Raw genomic sequence first — 20,017 nt, forward strand, 5'->3', positions numbered from 1 at the left:
GTTTCCAACAGGTTGCTATCTGTTTTCTTGCAATGAACCTCTATTTAAGGAGATTGGAATGATTGGAAATACCGTTTCTTACAGTTCAGAACTAAAAGAACAGAGTTGCAAATAGTTTCCAACAGCTTGTTATCTTTTTCTTGCAATGAACCTCTGTTTAAGGAGATTGGAATGATTGGAAATACTGTTTCTTACAGTTCAGAACTAAAAGAACAGAGTTGCAAATAGTTTCCAACAGTTTGTTATCTGTTTTCTTGCAATGAAGAAGTGTTTAAGATGATTGGAAATGTTCTTGTAATACAGATTAAAATTAAAAGTACAGAGTTGCAAATAGTTTCCAACAGCTTGTAATCTGTTTTCTTGCAATGAACCTCTGTGTAAGGAGATTGTAATGATTGGAAATCTTTTTTAACACACTTCAAAACTAAAAGAACAGAGTTGCAAATAGTTTCCAACACTTTGTTATCTGTTTTCTTGCAATGAAGAAGTGTTTAAGATGATTGGAAATGTTCTTTAATACAGTTTAAAATTAAAAGAACAGAGTTGCAAATAGTTTCCAATAGCTTGTTTTCGTGCAATGAACTAATGTTTAAGGATATTGGAATGATTTGAAATACTGTTTCTTACAGTTCAGAACTAAGAGAACAGATTTGCAAATAGTTTCCAACAGCTTGTTATCTCTTTTCTTGCATAGAAACAGTGTTTAAGATGATTGGAAATACTGTTTCTTATAGTTCAGAACTAAAAGAACAGAGTTGCAAATAGTTTCCAACAGCTTGTTATCTGTTTGGTTGCAATGACACAGTGTTTAAGATGATTGGAAATGTTCTTTAACACACTTAAGAACTAAAAGAACAGAGTTGCAAATAGTTTCCAATACCATGTTTTCGTGCAATGAACTAATGTTTAAGGATGTTGGAATGATTTGAAATACTGTTTCTTACAGTTCAGAACTAAAAGAACAGAGTTGCAAATAGTTTCCAACAGCTTGTAATCTGTTTTCTTGCAATGAACCTCTGTTTAAGGAGATTGTAATGATTGGAAATCTTTTTTAACACACTTCAGAACTAAAAGAACAGAGTTGCAAATAGTTTCCAACAGTTTGTTATCTGTTTTCTTGCAATGAAGAAGTGTTTAAGATGATTGGAAATGTTCTTTAATACAGTTTAAATTTAAAAGAACAGAGTTGCAAATAGTTTCCAATAGCTTGTTATCTGTTTTCTTGCATAGAAACAGTGTTTGAGATGATTGGAAATGTTGTTTAATACAGTTCAGAACTAAAAGCACAGAGTTGCAAATAGTTTCCAATAGCTTGTTATCTGTTTACTTGCACTGAACTAATGTTTAAGGAGATTGGAATGATTGGAAATACTGTTTCTTACAGTTCAGAACTAAGAGAACAGATTTGCAAATAGTTTCCAACAGCTTGTTATCTCTTTTCTTGCATAGAAACAGTGTTTAAGATGATTGGAAATACTGTTTCTTACAGTTCAGAACTAAAAGAACAGAGTTGCAAATAGTTTCCAAGAGCTTGTTATATGTTTTCTTGCAATGAAACAGTGTTTAAGATGATTGGAAATGTTCTTTAATACAGTTCAAAACTAAAAGAACAGAGTTGCAAATAGTTTCCAACAGGTTGTTTTCGTGCAATGAACTAATGTTTAAGGATATTGGAATGATTTGAAATACTGTTTCTTACAGTTCAGAACTAAGAGAACAGAATTGCAAATAGTTTCCAACAGCTTGTTATGTTTTCTTGCACTGAACCTCTGTTTAAGGAGATGGTAATGATTGGAAATCTTGTTTAACACACTTCACAACTAAAAGTACAGAGTTGCAAATAGTTTCCAACAGCTTGTTATCTGTTTTCTTGCAATGAAACAGTGTTTAAGGAGATTGTAATGATTGGAAATAGTGTTTCTTACAGTTCAGAACTAAAAGAACAGAGTTGCAAATAGTTTCCAACAGCTTGTTATCTTTTACTTACAATGAACCTCTGTTTAAGGAGATTGTAATGATTGGAAATCTTGTTTAACACACTTCAGAACTAAAAGAACAGAGTTGCAAATAGTTTCCAAGAGCTTGTTATCTGTTTTCTTGCAATGAAACAGTGTTTAAGATGATTGGAAATGTTCTTTAAAACAGTTCAAAACTAAAAGAACAGAGTTGCAAATAGTTTCCAACAGGTTGCTATCTGTTTTCTTGCAATGAACCTCTGTTTAAGGAGATTGGAATGATTGGAAATACCGTTTCTTACAGTTCAGAACTAAAAGAACAGAGTTGCAAATAGTTTCCAACAGCTTGTTATCTTTTTCTTGCAATGAACCTCTGTTTAAGGAGATTGGAATGATTGGAAATACTGTTTCTTACAGTTCAGAACTAAAAGAACAGAGTTGCAAATAGTTTCCAACAGTTTGTTATCTGTTTTCTTGCAATGAAGAAGTGTTTAAGATGATTGGAAATGTTCTTGTAATACAGATTAAAATTAAAAGTACAGAGTTGCAAATAGTTTCCAACAGCTTGTAATCTGTTTTCTTGCAATGAACCTCTGTGTAAGGAGATTGTAATGATTGGAAATCTTTTTTAACACACTTCAAAACTAAAAGAACAGAGTTGCAAATAGTTTCCAACAGTTTGTTATCTGTTTTCTTGCAATGAAGAAGTGTTTAAGATGATTGGAAATGTTCTTTAATACAGTTTAAAATTAAAAGAACAGAGTTGCAAATAGTTTCCAATAGCTTGTTTTCGTGCAATGAACTAATGTTTAAGGATATTGGAATGATTTGAAATACTGTTTCTTACAGTTCAGAACTAAGAGAACAGATTTGCAAATAGTTTCCAACAGCTTGTTATCTCTTTTCTTGCATAGAAACAGTGTTTAAGATGATTGGAAATACTGTTTCTTATAGTTCAGAACTAAAAGAACAGAGTTGCAAATAGTTTCCAACAGCTTGTTATCTGTTTGGTTGCAATGAAACAGTGTTTAAGATGATTGGAAATGTTCTTTAACACACTTAAGAACTAAAAGAACAGAGTTGCAAATAGTTTCCAATACCTTGTTTTCGTGCAATGAACTAATGTTTAAGGATGTTGGAATGATTTGAAATACTGTTTCTTACAGTTCAGAACTAAGAGAACAGAATTGCAAATAGTTTCCAACAGCTTGTTATGTTTTCTTGCACTGAACCTCTGTTTAAGGAGATGGTAATGATTGGAAATCTTGTTTAACACACTTCAGAACTAAAAGTACAGAGTTGCAAATAGTTTCCAACAGCTTGTTATCTGTTTTCTTGCAATGAACCTCTGTTTAAGGAGATTGGAATGATTGGAAATACTGTTTCTTACAGTTCAGAACTATAAGAACAGAGTTGCAAATAGTTTCCAACAGTTTGTTATCTGTTTTCTTGCAATGAAGAAGTGTTTAAGATGATTGGAAATGTTCTTGTAATACAGATTAAAATTAAAAGTACAGAGTTGCAAATAGTTTCCAACAGCTTGTAATCTGTTTTCTTGCAATGAACCTCTGTGTAAGGAGATTGTAATGATTGGAAATCTTTTTTAACACACTTCAAAACTAAAAGAACAGAGTTGCAAATAGTTTCCAACAGTTTGTTATCTGTTTTCTTGCAATGAAGAAGTGTTTAAGATGATTGGAAATGTTCTTTAATACAGTTTAAAATTAAAAGAACAGAGTTGCAAATAGTTTCCAATAGCTTGTTTTCGTGCAATGAACTAATGTTTAAGGATATTGGAATGATTTGAAATACTGTTTCTTACAGTTCAGAACTAAGAGAACAGAATTGCAAATAGTTTCCAAGAGCTTGTTATCTGTTTTTTTGCAATGAAACAGTGTTTAAGATGATTGGAAATACTGTTTCTTACAGTTCAGAACTAAAAGAACAGAGTTGCAAATAGTTTCCAATAGCTTGTTATCTGTTTACTTGCACTGAACTAATGTTTAAGGAGATTTGAATGATTGGAAATACTGTTTCTTACAGTTCAGAACTAAGAGAACAGAGTTGCAAATAGTTTCCAACAGCTTGTTATCTCTTTTCTTGCATAGAAACAGTGTTTAAGATGATTGGAAATACTGTTTCTTACAGTTCAGAACTAAAAGTACAGAGTTGCAAATAGTTTCCAAGAGCTTGTTATCTGTTTTCTTGCAATGAAACAGTGTTTAAGATGATTGGAAATGTTCTTTAATACAGTTCAAAACTAAAAGAACAGAGTTGCAAATAGTTTCCAACAGGTTGCTATCTGTTTTCTTGCAATGAACCTCTGTTTAAGGAGATTGGAATGATTGGAAATACCGTTTCTTACAGTTCAGAACTAAAAGAACAGAGTTGTAAATAGTTTCCAACAGCTTGTTATCTTTTTCTTGCAATGAACCTCTGTTTAAGGAGATTGGAATGATTGGAAATACTGTTTCTTACAGTTCAGAACTAAAAGAACAGAGTTGCAAATAGTTTCCAACAGTTTGTTATCTGTTTTCTTGCAATGAAGAAGTGTTTAAGATGATTGGAAATGTTCTTGTAATACAGATTAAAATTAAAAGTACAGAGTTGCAAATAGTTTCCAACAGCTTGTAATCTGTTTTCTTGCAATGAACCTCTGTGTAAGGAGATTGTAATGATTGGAAATCTTTTTTAACACACTTCAAAACTAAAAGAACAGAGTTGCAAATAGTTTCCAACAGTTTGTTATCTGTTTTCTTGCAATGAAGAAGTGTTTAAGATGATTGGAAATGTTCTTTAATACAGTTTAAAATTAAAAGAACAGAGTTGCAAATAGTTTCCAATAGCTTGTTTTCGTGCAATGAACTAATGTTTAAGGATATTGGAATGATTTGAAATACTGTTTCTTACAGTTCAGAACTAAGAGAACAGATTTGCAAAAAGTTTCCAACAGCTTGTTATCTCTTTTCTTGCATAGAAACAGTGTTTAAGATGATTGGAAATACTGTTTCTTATAGTTCAGAACTAAAAGAACAGAGTTGCAAATAGTTTCCAACAGCTTGTTATCTGTTTGGTTGCAATGAAACAGTGTTTAAGATGATTGGAAATGTTCTTTAACACACTTAAGAACTAAAAGAACAGAGTTGCAAATAGTTTCCAATACCTTGTTTTCGTGCAATGAACTAATGTTTAAGGATGTTGGAATGATTTGAAATACTGTTTCTTACAGTTCAGTACTAAGAGAACAGAATTGCAAATAGTTTCCAACAGCTTGTTATGTTTTCTTGCACTGAACCTCTGTTTAAGGAGATGGTAATGATTGGAAATCTTGTTTAACACACTTCAGAACTAAGAGAACAGAATTGCAAATAGTTTCCAAGAGCTTGTTATCTGTTTTTTTGCAATGAAACAGTGTTTAAGATGATTGGAAATACTGTTTCTTACAGTTCAGAACTAAAAGAACAGAGTTGCAAATAGTTTCCAATAGCTTGTTATCTGTTTACTTGCACTGAACTAATGTTTAAGGAGATTTGAATGATTGGAAATACTGTTTCTTACAGTTCAGAACTAAGAGAACAGAGTTGCAAATAGTTTCCAACAGCTTGTTATCTCTTTTCTTGCATAGAAACAGTGTTTAAGATGATTGGAAATACTGTTTCTTACAGATCAGAACTAAAAGTACAGAGTTGCAAATAGTTTCCAAGAGCTTGTTATCTGTTTTCTTGCAATGAAACAGTGTTTAAGATGATTGGAAATGTTCTTTAATACAGTTCAAAACTAAAAGAACAGAGTTGCAAATAGTTTCCAACAGGTTGCTATCTGTTTTCTTGCAATGAACCTCTGTTTAAGGAGATTGGAATGATTGGAAATACCGTTTCTTACAGTTCAGAACTAAAAGAACAGAGTTGCAAATAGTTTCCAACAGCTTGTTATCTCTTTTCTTGCAATGAACCTCTGTTTAAGGAGATTGGAATGATTGGAAATACTGTTTCTTACAGTTCAGAACTAAAAGAACAGAGTTGCAAATAGTTTCCAACAGCTTGTAATCTGTTTTCTTGCAATGAACCTCTGTTTAAGGAGATTGTAATGATTGGAAATCTTTTTTAACACACTTCAGAACTAAAAGAACAGAGTTGCAAATAGTTTCCAACAGTTTGTTATCTGTTTTCTTGCAATGAAGAAGTGTTTAAGATGATTGGAAATGTTCTTTAATACAGTTTAAAATTAAAAGAACAGAGTTGCAAATAGTTTCCAATAGCTTGTTTTCGTGCAATGAACTAATGTTTAAGGATATTGGAATGATTTGAAATACTGTTTCTTACAGTTCAGAACTAAGAGAACAGAATTGCAAATAGTTTCCAAGAGCTTGTTATCTGTTTTTTTGCAATGAAACAGTGTTTAAGATGATTGGAAATACTGTTTCTTACAGTTCAGAAATAAAAGAACAGAGTTGCAAATAGTTTCCAATAGCTTGTTATCTGTTTACTTGCACTGAACTAATGTTTAAGGAGATTTGAATGATTGGAAATACTGTTTCTTACAGTTCAGAACTAAGAGAACAGAGTTGCAAATAGTTTCCAACAGCTTGTTATCTCTTTTCTTGCATAGAAACAGTGTTTAAGATGATTGGAAATACTGTTTCTTACAGTTCAGAACTAAAAGTACAGAGTTGCAAATAGTTTCCAAGAGCTTGTTATCTGTTTTCTTGCAATGAAACAGTGTTTAAGATGATTGGAAATGTTCTTTAATACAGTTCAAAACTAAAAGAACAGAGTTGCAAATAGTTTCCAACAGCTTGTTATCTCTTTTCTTGCATAGAAACAGTGTTTAAGATGATTGGAAATACTGTTTCTTACAGTTCAAAACTAAAAGAACAGAGTTGCAAATAGTTTCCAACAGGTTGCTATCTGTTTTCTTGCAATGAACCTCTGTTTAAGGAGATTGGAATGATTGGAAATACTGTTTCTTACAGTTCAGAACTAAAAGAACAGAGTTGCAAATAGTTTCCAACAGCTTGTTATCTCTTTTCTTGCAATGAACCTCTGTTTAAGGAGATTGGAATGATTGGAAATACTGTTTCTTACAGTTCAGAACTAAAAGAACAGAGTTGCAAATAGTTTCCAACAGCTTGTAATCTGTTTTCTTGCAATGAACCTCTGTTTAAGGAGATTGTAATGATTGGAAATCTTTTTTAACACACTTCAGAACTAAAAGAACAGAGTTGCAAATAGTTTCCAACAGTTTGTTATCTGTTTTCTTGCAATGAAGAAGTGTTTAAGATGATTGGAAATGTTCTTTAATACAGTTTAAATTTAAAAGAACAGAGTTGCAAATAGTTTCCAATAGCTTGTTATCTGTTTTCTTGCATAGAAACAGTGTTTGAGATGATTGGAAATGTTGTTTAATACAGTTCAGAACTAAAAGCACAGAGTTGCAAATAGTTTCCAATAGCTTGTTATCTGTTTACTTGCACTGAACTAATGTTTAAGGAGATTGGAATGATTGGAAATACTGTTTCTTACAGTTCAGAACTAAGAGAACAGATTTGCAAATAGTTTCCAACAGCTTGTTATCTCTTTTCTTGCATAGAAACAGTGTTTAAGATGATTGGAAATACTGTTTCTTACAGTTCAGAACTAAAAGAACAGAGTTGCAAATAGTTTCCAAGAGCTTGTTATCTGTTTTCTTGCAATGAAACAGTGTTTAAGATGATTGGAAATGTTCTTTAATACAGTTCAAAACTAAAAGAACAGAGTTGCAAATAGTTTCCAACAGGTTGTTTTCGTGCAATGAACTAATGTTTAAGGATATTGGAATGATTTGAAATACTGTTTCTTACAGTTCAGAACTAAGAGAACAGAATTGCAAATAGTTTCCAACAGCTTGTTATGTTTTCTTGCACTGAACCTCTGTTTAAGGAGATGGTAATGATTGGAAATCTTGTTTAACACACTTCAGAACTAAAAGTACAGAGTTGCAAATAGTTTCCAACAGCTTGTTATCTGTTTTCTTGCAATGAAACAGTGTTTAAGGAGATTGTAATGATTGGAAATAGTGTTTCTTACAGTTCAGAACTAAAAGAACAGAGTTGCAAATAGTTTCCAACAGCTTGTTATCTTTTACTTACAATGAACCTCTGTTTAAGGAGATTGTAATGATTGGAAATCTTGTTTAACACACTTCAGAACTAAAAGAACAGAGTTGCAAATAGTTTCCAAGAGCTTGTTATCTGTTTTCTTGCAATGAAACAGTGTTTAAGATGATTGGAAATGTTCTTTAATACAGTTCAAAACTAAAAGAACAGAGTTGCAAATAGTTTCCAACAGGTTGCTATCTGTTTTCTTGCAATGAACCTCTATTTAAGGAGATTGGAATGATTGGAAATACCGTTTCTTACAGTTCAGAACTAAAAGAACAGAGTTGCAAATAGTTTCCAACAGCTTGTTATCTTTTTCTTGCAATGAACCTCTGTTTAAGGAGATTGGAATGATTGGAAATACTGTTTCTTACAGTTCAGAACTAAAAGAACAGAGTTGCAAATAGTTTCCAACAGTTTGTTATCTGTTTTCTTGCAATGAAGAAGTGTTTAAGATGATTGGAAATGTTCTTGTAATACAGATTAAAATTAAAAGTACAGAGTTGCAAATAGTTTCCAACAGCTTGTAATCTGTTTTCTTGCAATGAACCTCTGTGTAAGGAGATTGTAATGATTGGAAATCTTTTTTAACACACTTCAAAACTAAAAGAACAGAGTTGCAAATAGTTTCCAACACTTTGTTATCTGTTTTCTTGCAATGAAGAAGTGTTTAAGATGATTGGAAATGTTCTTTAATACAGTTTAAAATTAAAAGAACAGAGTTGCAAATAGTTTCCAATAGCTTGTTTTCGTGCAATGAACTAATGTTTAAGGATATTGGAATGATTTGAAATACTGTTTCTTACAGTTCAGAACTAAGAGAACAGATTTGCAAATAGTTTCCAACAGCTTGTTATCTCTTTTCTTGCATAGAAACAGTGTTTAAGATGATTGGAAATACTGTTTCTTATAGTTCAGAACTAAAAGAACAGAGTTGCAAATAGTTTCCAACAGCTTGTTATCTGTTTGGTTGCAATGACACAGTGTTTAAGATGATTGGAAATGTTCTTTAACACACTTAAGAACTAAAAGAACAGAGTTGCAAATAGTTTCCAATACCATGTTTTCGTGCAATGAACTAATGTTTAAGGATGTTGGAATGATTTGAAATACTGTTTCTTACAGTTCAGAACTAAAAGAACAGAGTTGCAAATAGTTTCCAACAGCTTGTAATCTGTTTTCTTGCAATGAACCTCTGTTTAAGGAGATTGTAATGATTGGAAATCTTTTTTAACACACTTCAGAACTAAAAGAACAGAGTTGCAAATAGTTTCCAACAGTTTGTTATCTGTTTTCTTGCAATGAAGAAGTGTTTAAGATGATTGGAAATGTTCTTTAATACAGTTTAAATTTAAAAGAACAGAGTTGCAAATAGTTTCCAATAGCTTGTTATCTGTTTTCTTGCATAGAAACAGTGTTTGAGATGATTGGAAATGTTGTTTAATACAGTTCAGAACTAAAAGCACAGAGTTGCAAATAGTTTCCAATAGCTTGTTATCTGTTTACTTGCACTGAACTAATGTTTAAGGAGATTGGAATGATTGGAAATACTGTTTCTTACAGTTCAGAACTAAGAGAACAGATTTGCAAATAGTTTCCAACAGCTTGTTATCTCTTTTCTTGCATAGAAACAGTGTTTAAGATGATTGGAAATACTGTTTCTTACAGTTCAGAACTAAAAGAACAGAGTTGCAAATAGTTTCCAAGAGCTTGTTATCTGTTTTCTTGCAATGAAACAGTGTTTAAGATGATTGGAAATGTTCTTTAATACAGTTCAAAACTAAAAGAACAGAGTTGCAAATAGTTTCCAACAGGTTGTTTTCGTGCAATGAACTAATGTTTAAGGATATTGGAATGATTTGAAATACTGTTTCTTACAGTTCAGAACTAAGAGAACAGAATTGCAAATAGTTTCCAACAGCTTGTTATGTTTTCTTGCACTGAACCTCTGTTTAAGGAGATGGTAATGATTGGAAATCTTGTTTAACACACTTCACAACTAAAAGTACAGAGTTGCAAATAGTTTCCAACAGCTTGTTATCTGTTTTCTTGCAATGAAACAGTGTTTAAGGAGATTGTAATGATTGGAAATAGTGTTTCTTACAGTTCAGAACTAAAAGAACAGAGTTGCAAATAGTTTCCAACAGCTTGTTATCTTTTACTTACAATGAACCTCTGTTTAAGGAGATTGTAATGATTGGAAATCTTGTTTAACACACTTCAGAACTAAAAGAACAGAGTTGCAAATAGTTTCCAAGAGCTTGTTATCTGTTTTCTTGCAATGAAACAGTGTTTAAGATGATTGGAAATGTTCTTTAAAACAGTTCAAAACTAAAAGAACAGAGTTGCAAATAGTTTCCAACAGGTTGCTATCTGTTTTCTTGCAATGAACCTCTGTTTAAGGAGATTGGAATGATTGGAAATACCGTTTCTTACAGTTCAGAACTAAAAGAACAGAGTTGCAAATAGTTTCCAACAGCTTGTTATCTTTTTCTTGCAATGAACCTCTGTTTAAGGAGATTGGAATGATTGGAAATACTGTTTCTTACAGTTCAGAACTAAAAGAACAGAGTTGCAAATAGTTTCCAACAGTTTGTTATCTGTTTTCTTGCAATGAAGAAGTGTTTAAGATGATTGGAAATGTTCTTGTAATACAGATTAAAATTAAAAGTACAGAGTTGCAAATAGTTTCCAACAGCTTGTAATCTGTTTTCTTGCAATGAACCTCTGTGTAAGGAGATTGTAATGATTGGAAATCTTTTTTAACACACTTCAAAACTAAAAGAACAGAGTTGCAAATAGTTTCCAACAGTTTGTTATCTGTTTTCTTGCAATGAAGAAGTGTTTAAGATGATTGGAAATGTTCTTTAATACAGTTTAAAATTAAAAGAACAGAGTTGCAAATAGTTTCCAATAGCTTGTTTTCGTGCAATGAACTAATGTTTAAGGATATTGGAATGATTTGAAATACTGTTTCTTACAGTTCAGAACTAAGAGAACAGATTTGCAAATAGTTTCCAACAGCTTGTTATCTCTTTTCTTGCATAGAAACAGTGTTTAAGATGATTGGAAATACTGTTTCTTATAGTTCAGAACTAAAAGAACAGAGTTGCAAATAGTTTCCAACAGCTTGTTATCTGTTTGGTTGCAATGAAACAGTGTTTAAGATGATTGGAAATGTTCTTTAACACACTTAAGAACTAAAAGAACAGAGTTGCAAATAGTTTCCAATACCTTGTTTTCGTGCAATGAACTAATGTTTAAGGATGTTGGAATGATTTGAAATACTGTTTCTTACAGTTCAGAACTAAGAGAACAGAATTGCAAATAGTTTCCAACAGCTTGTTATGTTTTCTTGCACTGAACCTCTGTTTAAGGAGATGGTAATGATTGGAAATCTTGTTTAACACACTTCAGAACTAAAAGTACAGAGTTGCAAATAGTTTCCAACAGCTTGTTATCTGTTTTCTTGCAATGAACCTCTGTTTAAGGAGATTGGAATGATTGGAAATACTGTTTCTTACAGTTCAGAACTATAAGAACAGAGTTGCAAATAGTTTCCAACAGTTTGTTATCTGTTTTCTTGCAATGAAGAAGTGTTTAAGATGATTGGAAATGTTCTTGTAATACAGATTAAAATTAAAAGTACAGAGTTGCAAATAGTTTCCAACAGCTTGTAATCTGTTTTCTTGCAATGAACCTCTGTGTAAGGAGATTGTAATGATTGGAAATCTTTTTTAACACACTTCAAAACTAAAAGAACAGAGTTGCAAATAGTTTCCAACAGTTTGTTATCTGTTTTCTTGCAATGAAGAAGTGTTTAAGATGATTGGAAATGTTCTTTAATACAGTTTAAAATTAAAAGAACAGAGTTGCAAATAGTTTCCAATAGCTTGTTTTCGTGCAATGAACTAATGTTTAAGGATATTGGAATGATTTGAAATACTGTTTCTTACAGTTCAGAACTAAGAGAACAGAATTGCAAATAGTTTCCAAGAGCTTGTTATCTGTTTTTTTGCAATGAAACAGTGTTTAAGATGATTGGAAATACTGTTTCTTACAGTTCAGAACTAAAAGAACAGAGTTGCAAATAGTTTCCAATAGCTTGTTATCTGTTTACTTGCACTGAACTAATGTTTAAGGAGATTTGAATGATTGGAAATACTGTTTCTTACAGTTCAGAACTAAGAGAACAGAGTTGCAAATAGTTTCCAACAGCTTGTTATCTCTTTTCTTGCATAGAAACAGTGTTTAAGATGATTGGAAATACTGTTTCTTACAGTTCAGAACTAAAAGTACAGAGTTGCAAATAGTTTCCAAGAGCTTGTTATCTGTTTTCTTGCAATGAAACAGTGTTTAAGATGATTGGAAATGTTCTTTAATACAGTTCAAAACTAAAAGAACAGAGTTGCAAATAGTTTCCAACAGGTTGTTTTCGTGCAATGAACTAATGTTTAAGGATATTGGAATGATTTGAAATACTGTTTCTTACAGTTCAGAACTAAGAGAACAGAATTGCAAATAGTTTCCAACAGCTTGTTATGTTTTCTTGCACTGAACCTCTGTTTAAGGAGATGGTAATGATTGGAAATCTTGTTTAACACACTTCAGAACTAAAAGTACAGAGTTGCAAATAGTTTCCAACAGCTTGTTATCTGTTTTCTTGCAATGAAACAGTGTTTAAGGAGATTGTAATGATTGGAAATAGTGTTTCTTACAGTTCAGAACTAAAAGAACAGAGTTGCAAATAGTTTCCAACAGCTTGTTATCTTTTACTTACAATGAACCTCTGTTTAAGGAGATTGTAATGATTGGAAATCTTGTTTAACACACTTCAGAACTAAAAGAACAGAGTTGCAAATAGTTTCCAAGAGCTTGTTATCTGTTTTCTTGCAATGAAACAGTGTTTAAGATGATTGGAAATGTTCTTTAATACAGTTCAAAACTAAAAGCACAGAGTTGCAAATAGTTTCCAACAGGTTGCTATCTGTTTTCTTGCAATGAACCTCTGTTTAAGGAGATTGGAATGATTGGAAATACTGTTTCTTACAGTTCAGAACTAAAAGAACAGAGTTGCAAATAGTTTCCAACAGTTTGTTATCTGTTTTCTTGCAATGAAGAAGTGTTTAAGATGATTGGAAATGTTCTTGTAATACAGATTAAAATTAAAAGTACAGAGTTGCAAATAGTTTCCAACAGCTTGTAATCTGTTTTCTTGCAATGAACCTCTGTGTAAGGAGATTGTAATGATTGGAAATCTTTTTTAACACACTTCAAAACTAAAAGAACAGAGTTGCAAATAGTTTCCAACAGTTTGTTATCTGTTTTCTTGCAATGAAGGAGTGTTTAAGATGATTGGAAATGTTCTTTAATACAGTTCAAAACTAAAAGAACAGAGTTGCAAATAGTTTCCAACAGGTTGTTTTCGTGCAATGAACTAATGTTTAAGGATATTGGAATGATTTGAAATACTGTTTCTTACAGTTCAGAACTAAGAGAACAGAATTGCAAATAGTTTCCAACAGCTTGTTATGTTTTCTTGCACTGAACCTCTGTTTAAGGAGATGGTAATGATTGGAAATCTTGTTTAACACACTTCAGAACTAAAAGTACAGAGTTGCAAATAGTTTCCAACAGCTTGTTATCTGTTTTCTTGCAATGAAACAGTGTTTAAGGAGATTGTAATGATTGGAAATAGTGTTTCTTACAGTTCAGAACTAAAAGAACAGAGTTGCAAATAGTTTCCAACAGCTTGTTATCTTTTACTTACAATGAACCTCTGTTTAAGGAGATTGTAATGATTGGAAATCTTGTTTAACACACTTCAGAACTAAAAGAACAGAGTTGCAAATAGTTTCCAAGAGCTTGTTATCTGTTTTCTTGCAATGAAACAGTGTTTAAGATGATTGGAAATGTTCTTTAAAACAGTTCAAAACTAAAAGAACAGAGTTGCAAATAGTTTCCAACAGGTTGCTATCTGTTTTCTTGCAATGAACCTCTGTTTAAGGAGATTGGAATGATTGGAAATACCGTTTCTTACAGTTCAGAACTAAAAGAACAGAGTTGCAAATAGTTTCCAACAGCTTGTTATCTTTTTCTTGCAATGAACCTCTGTTTAAGGAGATTGGAATGATTGGAAATACTGTTTCTTACAGTTCAGAACTAAAAGAACAGAGTTGCAAATAGTTTCCAACAGTTTGTTATCTGTTTTCTTGCAATGAAGAAGTGTTTAAGATGATTGGAAATGTTCTTGTAATACAGATTAAAATTAAAAGTACAGAGTTGCAAATAGTTTCCAACAGCTTGTAATCTGTTTTCTTGCAATGAACCTCTGTGTAAGGAGATTGTAATGATTGGAAATCTTTTTTAACACACTTCAAAACTAAAAGAACAGAGTTGCAAATAGTTTCCAACAGTTTGTTATCTGTTTTCTTGCAATGAAGAAGTGTTTAAGATGATTGGAAATGTTCTTTAATACAGTTTAAAATTAAAAGAACAGAGTTGCAAATAGTTTCCAATAGCTTGTTTTCGTGCAATGAACTAATGTTTAAGGATATTGGAATGATTTGAAATACTGTTTCTTACAGTTCAGAACTAAGAGAACAGATTTGCAAATAGTTTCCAACAGCTTGTTATCTCTTTTCTTGCATAGAAACAGTGTTTAAGATGATTGGAAATACTGTTTCTTATAGTTCAGAACTAAAAGAACAGAGTTGCAAATAGTTTCCAACAGCTTGTTATCTGTTTGGTTGCAATGAAACAGTGTTTAAGATGATTGGAAATGTTCTTTAACACACTTAAGAACTAAAAGAACAGAGTTGCAAATAGTTTCCAATACCTTGTTTTCGTGCAATGAACTAATGTTTAAGGATGTTGGAATGATTTGAAATACTGTTTCTTACAGTTCAGAACTAAGAGAACAGAATTGCAAATAGTTTCCAACAGCTTGTTATGTTTTCTTGCACTGAACCTCTGTTTAAGGAGATGGTAATGATTGGAAATCTTGTTTAACACACTTCAGAACTAAAAGTACAGAGTTGCAAATAGTTTCCAACAGCTTGTTATCTGTTTTCTTGCAATGAACCTCTGTTTAAGGAGATTGGAATGATTGGAAATACTGTTTCTTACAGTTCAGAACTATAAGAACAGAGTTGCAAATAGTTTCCAACAGTTTGTTATCTGTTTTCTTGCAATGAAGAAGTGTTTAAGATGATTGGAAATGTTCTTGTAATACAGATTAAAATTAAAAGTACAGAGTTGCAAATAGTTTCCAACAGCTTGTAATCTGTTTTCTTGCAATGAACCTCTGTGTAAGGAGATTGTAATGATTGGAAATCTTTTTTAACACACTTCAAAACTAAAAGAACAGAGTTGCAAATAGTTTCCAACAGTTTGTTATCTGTTTTCTTGCAATGAAGAAGTGTTTAAGATGATTGGAAATGTTCTTTAATACAGTTTAAAATTAAAAGAACAGAGTTGCAAATAGTTTCCAATAGCTTGTTTTCGTGCAATGAACTAATGTTTAAGGATATTGGAATGATTTGAAATACTGTTTCTTACAGTTCAGAACTAAGAGAACAGAATTGCAAATAGTTTCCAAGAGCTTGTTATCTGTTTTTTTGCAATGAAACAGTGTTTAAGATGATTGGAAATACTGTTTCTTACAGTTCAGAACTAAAAGAACAGAGTTGCAAATAGTTTCCAATAGCTTGTTATCTGTTTACTTGCACTGAACTAATGTTTAAGGAGATTTGAATGATTGGAAATACTGTTTCTTACAGTTCAGAACTAAGAGAACAGAGTTGCAAATAGTTTCCAACAGTTTGTTATCTGTTTTCTTGCAATGAAACAGTGTTTAAGATGATTGGAAATGTTCTTTAATACAGTTCAAAACTAAAAGAACAGAGTTGCAAATAGTTTCCAACAGGTTGTTTTCGTGCAATGAACTAATGTTTAAGGATATTGGAATGATTTGAAATACTGTTTCTTACAGTTCAGAACTAAGAGAACAGAATTGCAAATAGTTTCCAACAGCTTGTTATGTTTTCTTGCACTGAACCTCTGTTTAAGGAGATGGTAATGATTGGAAATCTTGTTTAACACACTTCAGAACTAAAAGTACAGAGTTGCAAATAGTTTCCAACAGCTTGTTATCTGTTTTCTTGCAATGAAACAGTGTTTAAGGAGATTGTAATGATTGGAAATAGTGTTTCTTACAGTTCAGAACTAAAAGAACAGAGTTGCAAATAGTTTCCAACAGCTTGTTATCTTTTACTTACAATGAACCTCTGTTTAAGGAGATTGTAATGATTGGAAATCTTGTTTAACACACTTCAGAACTAAAAGAACAGAGTTGCAAATAGTTTCCAAGAGCTTGTTATCTGTTTTCTTGCAATGAAACAGTGTTTAAGATGATTGGAAATGTTCTTTAATACAGTTCAAAACTAAAAGAACAGAGTTGCAAATAGTTTCCAACAGGTTGCTATCTGTTTTCTTGCAATGAACCTCTATTTAAGGAGATTGGAATGATTGGAAATACCGTTTCTTACAGTTCAGAACTAAAAGAACAGAGTTGCAAATAGTTTCCAACAGCTTGTTATCTTTTTCTTGCAATGAACCTCTGTTTAAGGAGATTGGAATGATTGGAAATACTGTTTCTTACAGTTCAGAACTAAAAGAACAGAGTTGCAAATAGTTTCCAACAGTTTGTTATCTGTTTTCTTGCAATGAAGAAGTGTTTAAGATGATTGGAAATGTTCTTGTAATACAGATTAAAATTAAAAGTACAGAGTTGCAAATAGTTTCCAACAGCTTGTAATCTGTTTTCTTGCAATGAACCTCTGTGTAAGGAGATTGTAATGATTGGAAATCTTTTTTAACACACTTCAAAACTAAAAGAACAGAGTTGCAAATAGTTTCCAACACTTTGTTATCTGTTTTCTTGCAATGAAGAAGTGTTTAAGATGATTGGAAATGTTCTTTAATACAGTTTAAAATTAAAAGAACAGAGTTGCAAATAGTTTCCAATAGCTTGTTTTCGTGCAATGAACTAATGTTTAAGGATATTGGAATGATTTGAAATACTGTTTCTTACAGTTCAGAACTAAGAGAACAGATTTGCAAATAGTTTCCAACAGCTTGTTATCTCTTTTCTTGCATAGAAACAGTGTTTAAGATGATTGGAAATACTGTTTCTTATAGTTCAGAACTAAAAGAACAGAGTTGCAAATAGTTTCCAACAGCTTGTTATCTGTTTGGTTGCAATGACACAGTGTTTAAGATGATTGGAAATGTTCTTTAACACACTTAAGAACTAAAAGAACAGAGTTGCAAATAGTTTCCAATACCATGTTTTCGTGCAATGAACTAATGTTTAAGGATGTTGGAATGATTTGAAATACTGTTTCTTACAGTTCAGAACTAAAAGAACAGAGTTGCAAATAGTTTCCAACAGCTTGTAATCTGTTTTCTTGCAATGAACCTCTGTTTAAGGAGATTGTAATGATTGGAAATCTTTTTTAACACACTTCAGAACTAAAAGAACAGAGTTGCAAATAGTTTCCAACAGTTTGTTATCTGTTTTCTTGCAATGAAGAAGTGTTTAAGATGATTGGAAATGTTCTTTAATACAGTTTAAATTTAAAAGAACAGAGTTGCAAATAGTTTCCAATAGCTTGTTATCTGTTTTCTTGCATAGAAACAGTGTTTGAGATGATTGGAAATGTTGTTTAATACAGTTCAGAACTAAAAGCACAGAGTTGCAAATAGTTTCCAATAGCTTGTTATCTGTTTACTTGCACTGAACTAATGTTTAAGGAGATTGGAATGATTGGAAATACTGTTTCTTACAGTTCAGAACTAAGAGAACAGATTTGCAAATAGTTTCCAACAGCTTGTTATCTCTTTTCTTGCATAGAAACAGTGTTTAAGATGATTGGAAATACTGTTTCTTACAGTTCAGAACTAAAAGAACAGAGTTGCAAATAGTTTCCAAGAGCTTGTTATCTGTTTTCTTGCAATGAAACAGTGTTTAAGATGATTGGAAATGTTCTTTAATACAGTTCAAAACTAAAAGAACAGAGTTGCAAATAGTTTCCAACAGGTTGTTTTCGTGCAATGAACTAATGTTTAAGGATATTGGAATGATTTGAAATACTGTTTCTTACAGTTCAGAACTAAGAGAACAGAATTGCAAATAGTTTCCAACAGCTTGTTATGTTTTCTTGCACTGAACCTCTGTTTAAGGAGATGGTAATGATTGGAAATCTTGTTTAACACACTTCACAACTAAAAGTACAGAGTTGCAAATAGTTTCCAACAGCTTGTTATCTGTTTTCTTGCAATGAAACAGTGTTTAAGGAGATTGTAATGATTGGAAATAGTGTTTCTTACAGTTCAGAACTAAAAGAACAGAGTTGCAAATAGTTTCCAACAGCTTGTTATCTTTTACTTACAATGAACCTCTGTTTAAGGAGATTGTAATGATTGGAAATCTTGTTTAACACACTTCAGAACTAAAAGAACAGAGTTGCAAATAGTTTCCAAGAGCTTGTTATCTGTTTTCTTGCAATGAAACAGTGTTTAAGATGATTGGAAATGTTCTTTAAAACAGTTCAAAACTAAAAGAACAGAGTTGCAAATAGTTTCCAACAGGTTGCTATCTGTTTTCTTGCAATGAACCTCTGTTTAAGGAGATTGGAATGATTGGAAATACCGTTTCTTACAGTTCAGAACTAAAAGAACAGAGTTGCAAATAGTTTCCAACAGCTTGTTATCTTTTTCTTGCAATGAACCTCTGTTTAAGGAGATTGGAATGATTGGAAATACTGTTTCTTACAGTTCAGAACTAAAAGAACAGAGTTGCAAATAGTTTCCAACAGTTTGTTATCTGTTTTCTTGCAATGAAGAAGTGTTTAAGATGATTGGAAATGTTCTTGTAATACAGATTAAAATTAAAAGTACAGAGTTGCAAATAGTTTCCAACAGCTTGTAATCTGTTTTCTTGCAATGAACCTCTGTGTAAGGAGATTGTAATGATTGGAAATCTTTTTTAACACACTTCAAAACTAAAAGAACAGAGTTGCAAATAGTTTCCAACAGTTTGTTATCTGTTTTCTTGCAATGAAGAAGTGTTTAAGATGATTGGAAATGTTCTTTAATACAGTTTAAAATTAAAAGAACAGAGTTGCAAATAGTTTCCAATAGCTTGTTTTCGTGCAATGAACTAATGTTTAAGGATATTGGAATGATTTGAAATACTGTTTCTTACAGTTCAGAACTAAGAGAACAGATTTGCAAATAGTTTCCAACAGCTTGTTATCTCTTTTCTTGCATAGAAACAGTGTTTAAGATGATTGGAAATACTGTTTCTTATAGTTCAGAACTAAAAGAACAGAGTTGCAAATAGTTTCCAACAGCTTGTTATCTGTTTGGTTGCAATGAAACAGTGTTTAAGATGATTGGAAATGTTCTTTAACACACTTAAGAACTAAAAGAACAGAGTTGCAAATAGTTTCCAATACCTTGTTTTCGTGCAATGAACTAATGTTTAAGGATGTTGGAATGATTTGAAATACTGTTTCTTACAGTTCAGAACTAAGAGAACAGAATTGCAAATAGTTTCCAACAGCTTGTTATGTTTTCTTGCACTGAACCTCTGTTTAAGGAGATGGTAATGATTGGAAATCTTGTTTAACACACTTCAGAACTAAAAGTACAGAGTTGCAAATAGTTTCCAACAGCTTGTTATCTGTTTTCTTGCAATGAACCTCTGTTTAAGGAGATTGGAATGATTGGAAATACTGTTTCTTACAGTTCAGAACTATAAGAACAGAGTTGCAAATAGTTTCCAACAGTTTGTTATCTGTTTTCTTGCAATGAAGAAGTGTTTAAGATGATTGGAAATGTTCTTGTAATACAGATTAAA

Source organism: Electrophorus electricus, chromosome 4, assembly GCF_041902795.1.
Source record: "Electrophorus electricus isolate QZ-2024a chromosome 4, ASM4190279v1, whole genome shotgun sequence".
NCBI classification, from domain to species: Eukaryota; Metazoa; Chordata; class Actinopteri; order Gymnotiformes; family Gymnotidae; genus Electrophorus; species Electrophorus electricus.